Source organism: Tenrec ecaudatus, chromosome X (assembly GCF_050624435.1).
Source record: "Tenrec ecaudatus isolate mTenEca1 chromosome X, mTenEca1.hap1, whole genome shotgun sequence".
Taxonomy (NCBI): domain Eukaryota; kingdom Metazoa; phylum Chordata; class Mammalia; order Afrosoricida; family Tenrecidae; genus Tenrec; species Tenrec ecaudatus.
Window position 1 is genome coordinate 39057143 of NC_134548.1, and position 11005 is coordinate 39068147.

Genomic DNA, 11005 nt, shown 5'->3' on the forward strand with positions numbered 1-11005 from the left:
AAGGGATCAGGTATCAAGCATCAAGGAACAAAAAATCATATCATTGAAATTGTGGGTGAGTGCAGAGTGGAGACTCAAAGCCCATTGGTAGCCAACCACACACCTCTTACTGAAGGGTTGTGGGGAGGAGATGAACCAGTCAGGGTGCAGGGTAACAACGATGAAACATATAACCTTCCTCTAGTTCTTAAATGTTTCCTCCGCCACTATCATGATCCCAATTCTACCTTACAAATCTGGCTAGACCAGAGGATGTAAACAGGTACAGAGAGCAACTGGAAACACAGGGAATCCAAGACAGATAACTCCTTCAGGAAAAGTGGTGAGAGTGGCGATGCCTGGAGGGTATAGAGAATGTGGGGTAGAAAGGGGGAACTGATTACAAGAATCTACGTAAAGCCTCCTCCCTTGGGGAGGGACAGCAGAGAAGAAGGCAGGGGAAGACGTCGGACAGTGTAATATATCACAAAATAATAATAATTTATGAATGACAAAGGGTTCATCGGGCAAGGGGAAGTGGGGAGGAAGGGGGAAAATGAGCAGCAGATATTAAGAGCTCAGGTGGAAGGCACATGCTTTGACAATGCTGATGGCAACAAATGTATATATTTTCTTGACACAATGGATGTATGTAGGGATTGTGATGTGAATTGTATGAGTCCCCATTAAAATGATTTTTTAAAAAGAAAGCATAAAATATTAAAAACTAGAACCAATTTCAAGTGTGTCAAAAGGGAGGCCAAAGGATATGATGTTAACTTTTCAGGTAACTGCATCTGCAGTCATCCTCTTCCCAATGCACTCTACTGGAAAGCAAGCCTATTCACATCCAGGATCTATGGTCAGAAAAGATTCACCCGAGGCTTAATACAAGTGCATTTCACCTTTACTTTTTTAACTAAAACAACTTTGAAAAAGGTTAAAGGGAAGGTTAAATATATCACAACCGAAATATCTTTGCCATAATCGACTTTGCAGTGCTCTCGGATGATAAGGCTATTGACATTCCTCAACTGTGCTCAGAGGGAACTCACCTGAGACTTAATCTATGGGGGGCGCCTGCAATGGATTTTGAGCTTTTACAGTCATATATAGCCTTCTCCAACCGGGTGTTCAGGATTGAAACTCTGATTCCATTCCCTCATTTAGATTTTATTATTTATAATCCTTGGATCGCACAGATTGGTGTGCTTCTTCCATAAGACTTAGTTGATATGGCAGTTAGATGGCTATTTGTTGGAAGACAAGCCTTTAAGACTTCAGAAGCTATTTTTTCTGATACCTAGTCACCATCTAGTTTCTTTGCCAAAATTTGCTATAGCATCCATATTTACAGCAATCTCTTTATAAGGGCAAGAATCAAGTAGGGCCATGTTAAGAGAATTAATTGTTCTTATATTGGGTCTAGAATTAAGTGATAGCTCCAAATTCATTCATATATCTATGGTTTATATATGTCTCTGGTTCACCTTAGAGACATCAGTATCATTTTATGTTAGAGAACACTATCCATCATCTCCCTGAGACAAAGCATTTCTATGGGTAGTGCATTTTTTACCAATGGCATAAAATTTAAAACACTGTTGAGAAAATAAAACAATACACCACAATACATGAATCATTGAATCGTACAGCTTAAACTTTGAATTGACTGGACATCATTTACATAAACATTGGGGTTGGCGATAGGGAAAACTTTCAATAGTATTCATTCACAACAGCAGAACCACACCTACTAGAGCAATGGTTCTCAGCCTTCCTAATGCCATGACCCTTTAATACAGTTCCTCATGTTGTGGTGACCCCCCCAAATATAAAATTGTTTTTGTTGCTACTTCACTGTAATTTTGCTACGGTTATGAATCGGGTGACCCCTGTGAAAAGGTCGTTTGACCCCCAAAGGGGTCGCAACCCCCAGGTTGAGAACTGCTATGCTAGATTCATACATACTATAATGCAAGAATGGCATTAAAATAATAAGTATATACTCATCGCAGCCCACCATTCATGGGGAACCTTCAAGGCAAAAGATCAAAACCAAAGTCCAATGACTGCCAGTTCTATATCCTTGGGTTAGCAGTCATCTGCTTCTCCTCACCCTAGGGAATTTCAGCCATACGTCCCAGGGCTATTGGTGAGGTTGCGGTAAAGCCCAGTTCACTTAGTGGGGTTTCCACATCTAGTCCTTCTGGATGATGAAGGATGTCATACACCACAAAAGGACAGAATCTAAAGTCCCAGTATTCCCTACCACCCAAGGCGTGGTTCTCCAAGATCTATATAGAAATGGAGTAAAAAAATGACCAATTGGGAACATATTAATACGCATATTCTTCCCTCAAGTACTTATTTAAGTATTGTTAAGTGTTTTCATTCCTGATGGGAGGTTGCTCCTCCCCATTGATTTTCCTGTAGTCATCTTGATGTGAGTCTGAATGCACCCTTTTTGCCTACCTAAGGAAGAGAGATCTGCTTTCACTTTCAGATATTTCAATTCTTTGCTCTGGATCTTGTGTCTGGTTTGCTTCTGTCTAATTTCATGTTCTTGGAACTGTAGTTTCTGTCTATCATCTAACCTAATTCACCAGCATTCTTAGCCTTGTGGATAGGAGGATACTTCGGATAAAAATCTGAAATTCAGATTTAGGATTTACTAACCTTCACAATCATGTGATCCATTTCCTAAAGGTATCTTGAGTTTTGTGAGTTGTTGCAGGAATTCTGGAATATGAAGTGGTGGTTAATATCAGGTATAATGGAGTGGTGAAACATTTTGGAAAAGTTGGACTTTACGGACATCATCAACCTCCACCTCATTTGGACCAGTTTTGTATTAATGAGTATTTCTAAAGCTTCTGCTGTGGGTTTCTTGAGTAAAGAATGTAAAGAAAGACATAGATTTTATTAATCATGGACACTGTCGTACAGCCAGAATGTTCCTTCAAGAATGGTGAGACTGTCTCAACCTACATGAAACATGTTGTCAGAAGAGACCAGTCCCTGGAGAAGGACATCTGCTTGGTAAAGTTGCGAGTCACAGACAAAGAGGAAGAAGAACTGACACAGTGGCTGTTTCCATGGGCTCAAACAGAACAATGGTGAGGCTGGCGCCATCAGTGTTTTGTTCTTTTGTCTACAAGGTCGCTGAGAGTTGGAACCAACGCGATGGCATCTTACATGAGTTTCCTAATTATTTCTCCTAGACTCCTAAGGACTAGAGGGATTACTATGAATTATCTGTACATGCCTTGCTCATCACCTGGCTTGGCAATTTGAAATGATCAAAAAGCATTCAACATAAATATTTATTTAACTCCAGAGGGATTTTAGAAAATATTGATAGGGCTTCCAGGAACAAGGCTATCATAAACTAACTCTACCACATGAAATAAAAGGCACTGGTGATTTCTTCCCAGTCCCCCATAGTATGATTAATTTATCTTAATGCTACACTGTTTGCCTTATTACATTAATTATGGGTGAACATCTTGGTCAAAATTAATCCTAAATAAATATGCTAACAAGAGGTTTGTGAGCCACATTACTGTAAAATCTCGCTGTTGAATAAACTTCTGATATTGGAAATGAGAAAAATAAATAAATATGAACTAATCAGAGTGATATTGTTTACATTAATTAATCATCTGCAAATTGGTATCTATAAAATTAATATATTCTGTTGAGTAGTATATATGACTTAATTTCTGACATGTTCATTTTTATTCTTCTGTAAATTTAATGATGTCAGGATTAGACCTTACTTTTATTTCAACATCTGAATCAAATCTCCAATATTGTATTTTACTTTAGTTTCAGTAGAAAGAATCAATAATCTCCATTATTAGTGGACAAATAATCAAAACATGCATCTGGGACAGCATCATTCATTTATAGAATTAGATATATAATCCACATTGATATTTATATACAGGGTAATACATAAATTAAACCAATGATAATATGCAAAGCACATTCCAAATGTGAAATCATTTTGAAATGTGCATATGCTGGTTTTAGAAATTGGTGCTGAATAAATATTTAATTATTGAATATCTAACTATGATATCATCAACATATATATTAAAAATGAAATATTCACTTGAGAAGAAACAAAGCTCTGGGGTGAAATAAACTTTGATATTTACAAAACACATATTAGCAAGTGATGTGCCCATGATCACGAATATATTTTTGCAAATGTGTCCTCAAATTCTTAACATTTATCCAGGAATTTTCCTCTTTTGAATTCTTTGGAAGATTTAATAACTAAATACTTTTGTAACTTTTCTTTTAATGAATTTGTTATAATGCATGGAACTCCTCATATAAATGGTAACTTTCAAATTGTAATTAAGATTATATTGATTTGAGTCCATTTGCCTGAAGAAAATTTAGAGATAAGTGGTCTAAAGGATAAGGACTCATTTTAGTATGTTAATTTATTCAACAGGAAATTTTGTCTACCTACTATGTGCAAGGTAGTTCTAGAACAGGCAAGAAAACTAAGTCTCTTTTTTCCATTTATTGATATGCACTTGAAGAAAGAGGAATGTATTTGGGAGGTAGAAGATAAATTACTTGATTTTGGTGAATTGAACCATGGTGGAATGTGATACTTGGTTTGTTGAACTCCCTCTTGACCCAACCTAAATTTGCTCTAGGCTCAAGTATTTCTCACTTGTTACAAGACAGAAATGTCTTCTCTGGCCTTTTAAATATTGATAGTAGTCTTCTCTTTCTTACGCTTTATTCATATTTTCATCTTTATATTACTATTATTTTCTTCTTGCTATTTTGTTTTGGTTTCATTTCTTATTGTTTCTGTTAAGTTTCCTACATTGTGAAGCACAGAAGGAGTGGGTGCATACAAGCAATAACAGATGCAGTGGTTTATCAGGGATGTGGAGGGGGTGGGGATGGGGAACATGAGGGGAATTGACCAAACAATGAATGGGAGAGTGGGCAGGAAGCACTAGAACTGACAACTCTTTTAAAAAGGAATTTTTTAAATTATGGAAGTGTATGATATTTGAATACTGTATTAAGAAAATTACTCTTTAAAATAACTAATTATATTTTCTTTCTTCCCTTTAAATTTCATGTCACAACTTGTGCCAGAGTTTGGAAATGAGGATAGTGGGTGAGATAGACTTTGTTAAAATGAGGCATATACAAATCCTATGAACCACAAAGTGAACTAAAATATATAAGGCAAGATTCCTCAAACATTTGGCCTTATGAAGAAATTAATTGCTGTATACCTGCAAAGTGTGACCATTCGTATGTGTACAGTCTTGCATTATGGATTTTCCTAACTGCATGTTGGTGTAGTGATTAAACCCTCAGCTCCTAGCCAAGAGACTGGTGATTTGTGCTCCTAAGTAGTGCCCTGGAAGACAAAGACCTGTTGGCTTCCTATTATAAAAATTTCAGTCTAGGAAACTTAAGAGGCTAGTTCTACTATGTCATATATGATTTCTATGAGTCAAAATTAACCTGATGATACAGAATAACAACTTTACTGACACGCTAACACAGTTCCATTCACAACTTCTGAGATAGTTAAGGTTTATTATGCCAACCTGGCTGATAAACACATGTGGGATTACTTGAAGGGCAGAAAGATAAATGGCTTGGTTAGCCTTGCCTTTCTGGTTCTGAGGTCTCTTCCTCTCTGAGGGTTGGACCAGGGTGTAGCTGCCTTAGCCATTTCCCTGCATCCACTGGCAAGGCTTACTTCCTGCAAGACATCCCTCAAGAAAAGCCACATGGACCTACCCTGATACAGCCCTGGGTACTGGAGCAGCCATATGGAGATCCCTGACAGCACTGAAATGCTTACATGCTCACTGATTCAGCTTTCCTCCTCCAGTCGGCATCACTGCATGTGTTTTGTGAGGTGGAGGAGGACTTTGTAGATTGGTATCGGACATATGGGCAAATGTTTTACTTATGGGCTTGGACAGCACTGGGTTGGGATACTTTCTTAATGTACACTTGCCCTTTATATAAAACTCTCTCTTATATGTACATGAGTTTCTTTGGATTTATTTCTCTAGTCTACCTAGACTAACACAGCCTCTTGAAAACTATCACAAGATCCTACTCACTCAAAGGTACTAATAAACTAGGTGCTTAAAATTAGGATCTCCTAAACCCCTCAGGACCAGTGATGAGAGTAGCTATCATAGGAGGGGAAGGGAAAGGTTGGGTAGAAAGAGGGAACCAATCACAAGGATCTGCATAAAGCCCCTTCCCTGGGGGATGGACAATCGAAAAGTGGGTGAAGGGAGACATTGGACTGTGTAAGACATGAAATAATAATAAAATTTATAAATTATCAAGGATTAATGAGGTAGGAGAAAATGAGGGGCTGAGACCAAGGGCTTAAGTAGAAAGAAAATGTTTTGAGAATGATGTACAAATTTGCTTGACACAATGGATGGATGTATGGATTATGATAGGAGTTGTATGAGCCCCCAATAAAATGATTTAATAAAATTAGGATCTGCACATTCTAAAGGGCAAGATGGGTTAATTCAAGAGATCTAGAAAGGAAAATAACTTCTAAAACTTTACTGGGTCTCAATGTTCACTTCCATTGGGAATGTGAGAAACAAACTACAAACATTTTTAGTACCTGGTCTAGCACACAGCATTTAGCCTTCTGAGATTCATTCAGAAGTAACAGTAATTTAACATTTAGATATGTATCTGAAATATGCTTGAATCTACAGTATTCCCTGGAGTGATATTGAAGTTTTGACAATTTCATTCTACTTGAAAAACAATCAATGTTCCTGGGAACAGCACCGAAAACACCAAAGTACAAATCTATTATGCAAATCTGTTCCCAAAAAAACTCTTTAAATTCATAAAGAGCAAAGATATTACTTTGATGACTAAAGTGGACCTGACTAAGCCACAGTCTTCTTAAAAATCTCACATACATGTCACAGATGATAGTGACAAGGGATGACAGAAGAATCGATGCATTTAAATTGTGCTAACAATTATCAAGGAATATTAAATATACTGCGAACTGTCAGAAAAATAAAAAATCAGTCTTAGAAGACACATAAATAAAACTGGAGGATAGTGAGATAAAAGTTAACTTTTGATATGCCATTAACTTTTACATGCCAATAGTACGAGTAAAAATGGACATCATAGTTGGAAAAGTAGAGGACCAAGGGAATCTTTCAGTGAGATGAAATGACAAAATGGACTCAACTACGACTCAAATACATCAAAGATCCCGAAGATGGCACAAAACTGGGCAATATTTCTTTCTGCTAAACATAACATGATTCTTAGCCAACCTGACAGCAATGTACACTTCTGGGAATTGAGACTTAACTATCTAATTTTTGTGACAAAAGCACTAGTAAAAACTCAAATTATCTCAGAAAGATCTATTTGAAGAATTGGACAATTTATACATTTATTTTGCTAAACTGCATTTTATTTCTACCACTTAAGAGTCCTTGAGAAACGGAATCCACAACAGATAAGCCCCTCAGCAATAATAATGGGAATAGAGAAACTATGATGATAGGGGAAGAAGGGGAAATGGGGAAGCAACTACAATTATCAGTGTATAAATACCCCTCCAGGGGGACTGACAACAGAATTGGGGTGAAGGGAGACAGGGGGCGGTGTAAGACATGAAAATAATAATGATTTATAATTTATCAGGTTTTCCCGAGGATGGGACGGTTAGGTAGGGAGGGATAAAAAGAGATGCTGATACCAATGGCTCAAGGGGGAAGAAAATGTTTTGAAAATGATTATGGCAACATATGTACAAATGTGTTTGATACAGTATGGATTGTTACAAAAACTATAAGAACTCCCACAAAATGATTTATTAATAAAACTCAAGATTTGCAGCCATTCATATACTCTCATGGAATCCCTCAAAGCTATCTTATGTCTTGGGGTTATTTGAATATTATTCAGATAAGCAACTGGAATATTACTATATTGGAAAAAATATTATCTGAAAAGTATCTTCCAGAATTTTTCTCAAATCTTGTGTTTTTCTGAACCATTATTTGAAGGAAAATAAAATGGAGCAATGCCCATTAAAGGAACTAGTGAACTATCTGTTGATCATTATACATCAAAACGCATTTGTCTTCCTTCCCTACATTAAAAGTGATTAACTTTAGGCTTAAGTTTGGGTAAAGCTCTTAAGTCCCAGTGTCTCTGTCATTTCCAAATTATACTCTAATATTTACTTGACAACACATTTGGCCCTAAGAATAACTAATATTGATTCAAAGTTCACCTGAGAATGTATTTACTTATAAGTAAAGATACAATGGTTTTCAATAGAAAAACAAAAAAAAACCCAAAATAGGAATATTGTTTAAAGTTCTGATCTACAATCCTTCTTCATCACTAGCCTTCTTTCTTATTTTTAATGAATTATTAGCTAAAAGCTATTTTACATGCCCTATGTTCACTTTTGGTGAGCTCTGGTGCAGTAGTGGATTATGCATTGGGCTGCTAAGCCCAAGGTCACCACTTCCAAACCACCAGCTTCTCTACAGAGCAGAGATATGGCTTTCTCCACCAGAAAGAGTAAAACAAAACAACGCTCACTGCCATCGAATCAGTTGCCAACACATATTAGCCCCATGGTTACAGTCTCCGAAACCCACGGCGACATTGACTGTTCTACAGGGTTGCTATGAGTCAGAATCAACTGTTTAATTGTGGGTTAGGAATTGGACTGTTAGCCACAAGGTGAACAGTTCAAATTTATGAGCCCCTCCACAGAAGAATCATGAGGCTCTGTTTTTGCAAAGATTTACAGTTTCAGAAATCCTTATATAGAATTGTTATGCATTGAAATAGACTCAATGGCAGTGAGTTTGGGTTTGCTTTCTGTTTTGTCTGCATTTCTACAGTTTAATATGTGTCTTAGAATTATCTTTTTATTTCTTAAATCCTAGCCTGTACAAGTTAAAAAGACTTAAATTGCCAGTGCTTAGAAAATAGAATTTCAAATCGTATTTTTAAATGTGTCTTTCTTTTACAGTTGTTGAAAAGCATTCCTAATGAAAGAGATTTATAAAATATGTGTCCAGAGTACATATTGGTGGAGCTTTACACAAGCCCAGCAGTTGTCGTGTCCTCGCTGAACAATCACTTTCCTCTAGCAAGATTTCCTGTGGTCATCCCGGGCTCGTAGCACACGGGGCCAATCTATCCTTGCCTTCCCCACAGTGCTCTCTGGACCCAAAGGTCTGCCTCGGAGTACATAAAGAGACAGTTTGAGGGCTTACTAATATTTCTACCATCATCAAATTCACTCAGTATTTTGACTTTACTAATTCTCTGGTAAGCAGTGATTTTACTCTTTGATTTAAGAAAAAGCCCATCAAGTCGTGAAAATGCAAACACTCCTCTCCACAATATTATATGTATTTTTCACAGAATGTAATAACATAAATGAGCTGATTAACCCCTTTCTTTCCTTCTCAATTCTACCTACCTGGAAAATTCCTTCATTATTTGTGATGTTTGTGTGGATATTTGCAGAAAATATTTATTATGAGAGATGGTAAGAAAAAGATGACACTCATATCAAAACATAATGGAAGTCACTGAACATGAATTAATCATGTGATGAGTGATAAAAGGTGAAATATTTTGTTAATGTATACATTTGCCACAATGAAAAAAAGTGATGCTATGTTCAAAATGACCTGCTATAGATTAAAACACCTCTGCCATCTTTTCCAATTACACTATGGGCTACAAGTCCCTGGCGCTGGGCAACTCCTCAGAATTATGTGAAAGTTGAGGCAGAGACCAATAGGAGAAATGGGGCAAAGAGTTGAGAGGCATAGAGGAAATTCATACTATTCTGGTTTCCAAAGATCCTGATCAAATGTAACTCTGAGCAACTTATCTGGGAGACTTCCTGGAAAATGCAAAGCCTTTGACCCAAAACTTACTCTTATGCTAATACTTACATAGACTATGACAAAACACAAGACACAATTATCAAAGTCATCTACAAGTCACCTAAATAACACAATGGTGTATTTAATTTGGAGGGTTTTATAATCATTTCAAATAAACTTGTATTCTGATTTGAATCTATAAAAACACATGTGCACAATTTGAATAAGGGACACATATCTAACATATTCCATTGCTGTTCATGGGGTTTTCTGTGGCTAATCCTTCAGAAATAGAAAACCTATTCTTTCTTAAAACCCTCATTTTAGTCTGAAAGACATACTGCAACTTGTTCATCATGCATGACTTCCATGTTAATATTTGAAATATCAGTGGCATGATTCCCACATTACATTAACACGAAAGCCACAAAAACATGACAAATTCCTGACGTGGATACTCTCGGGAGGTCACACACTCCAGGCTCTGTCCAGGTGGCTTAGGGGAGCATAGGGCTCTGTCCCATGAAGGACAGTCCTTTTCCACAAAGCCAAAGATCAAGCCAGGTCTTGAGTCTGCGCCTGCATATTCCTAGAGCTTCTCAGAGTCCTGTGGACAGTGACTGTAGAAACAAACCATGCAGGAAACAGCACTCAAAAAAAAAAGCAAACAGAAAAAACCCATGGCAAACTGACAGATGAATGGTGGACTCCTGTATATATACATATCTATAATTATCTACCTGTGTATCTAGCTATCCAAAATCTATCCATCTATAATGCAACAAACATGAATTCATATCAATATCTCTAACTCTAGTTATGTATTTTACCTTATTCCCCTTATTTATTTGCCATTTTCCCCTAAAAATTATATAGTTTTATTTACTTATAATATTAACCCATTTACTCAACCATAACTCTCTATTTCTTTAACACATACAAATTTTTTCAGAATTAATAACCCATACTGATAAAAGAAATAAATGTATAAACTAAAATATAGTTTTTATGTAGAGTTACTATTATCTTTAGTAATATAGAATATAATTTTTTACTGAAATTATGTATCCATGATAATTGGATCA

The 11005-nt window shown here is 36.5% G+C and overlaps 1 non-coding gene across 1 annotated transcript; it reads left to right on the top strand.

Annotated features, from left to right (window-relative positions):
* The first annotated feature begins 10365 nt into the window (after positions 1 to 10365).
* Positions 10366 to 10570, top strand: LOC142435261 (small nucleolar RNA SNORA73 family). The gene has a single exon (XR_012781355.1). It is a non-coding gene; the product is annotated as a small nucleolar RNA SNORA73 family (small nucleolar RNA).
* The last annotated feature ends 435 nt before the right edge of the window (positions 10571 to 11005 follow it).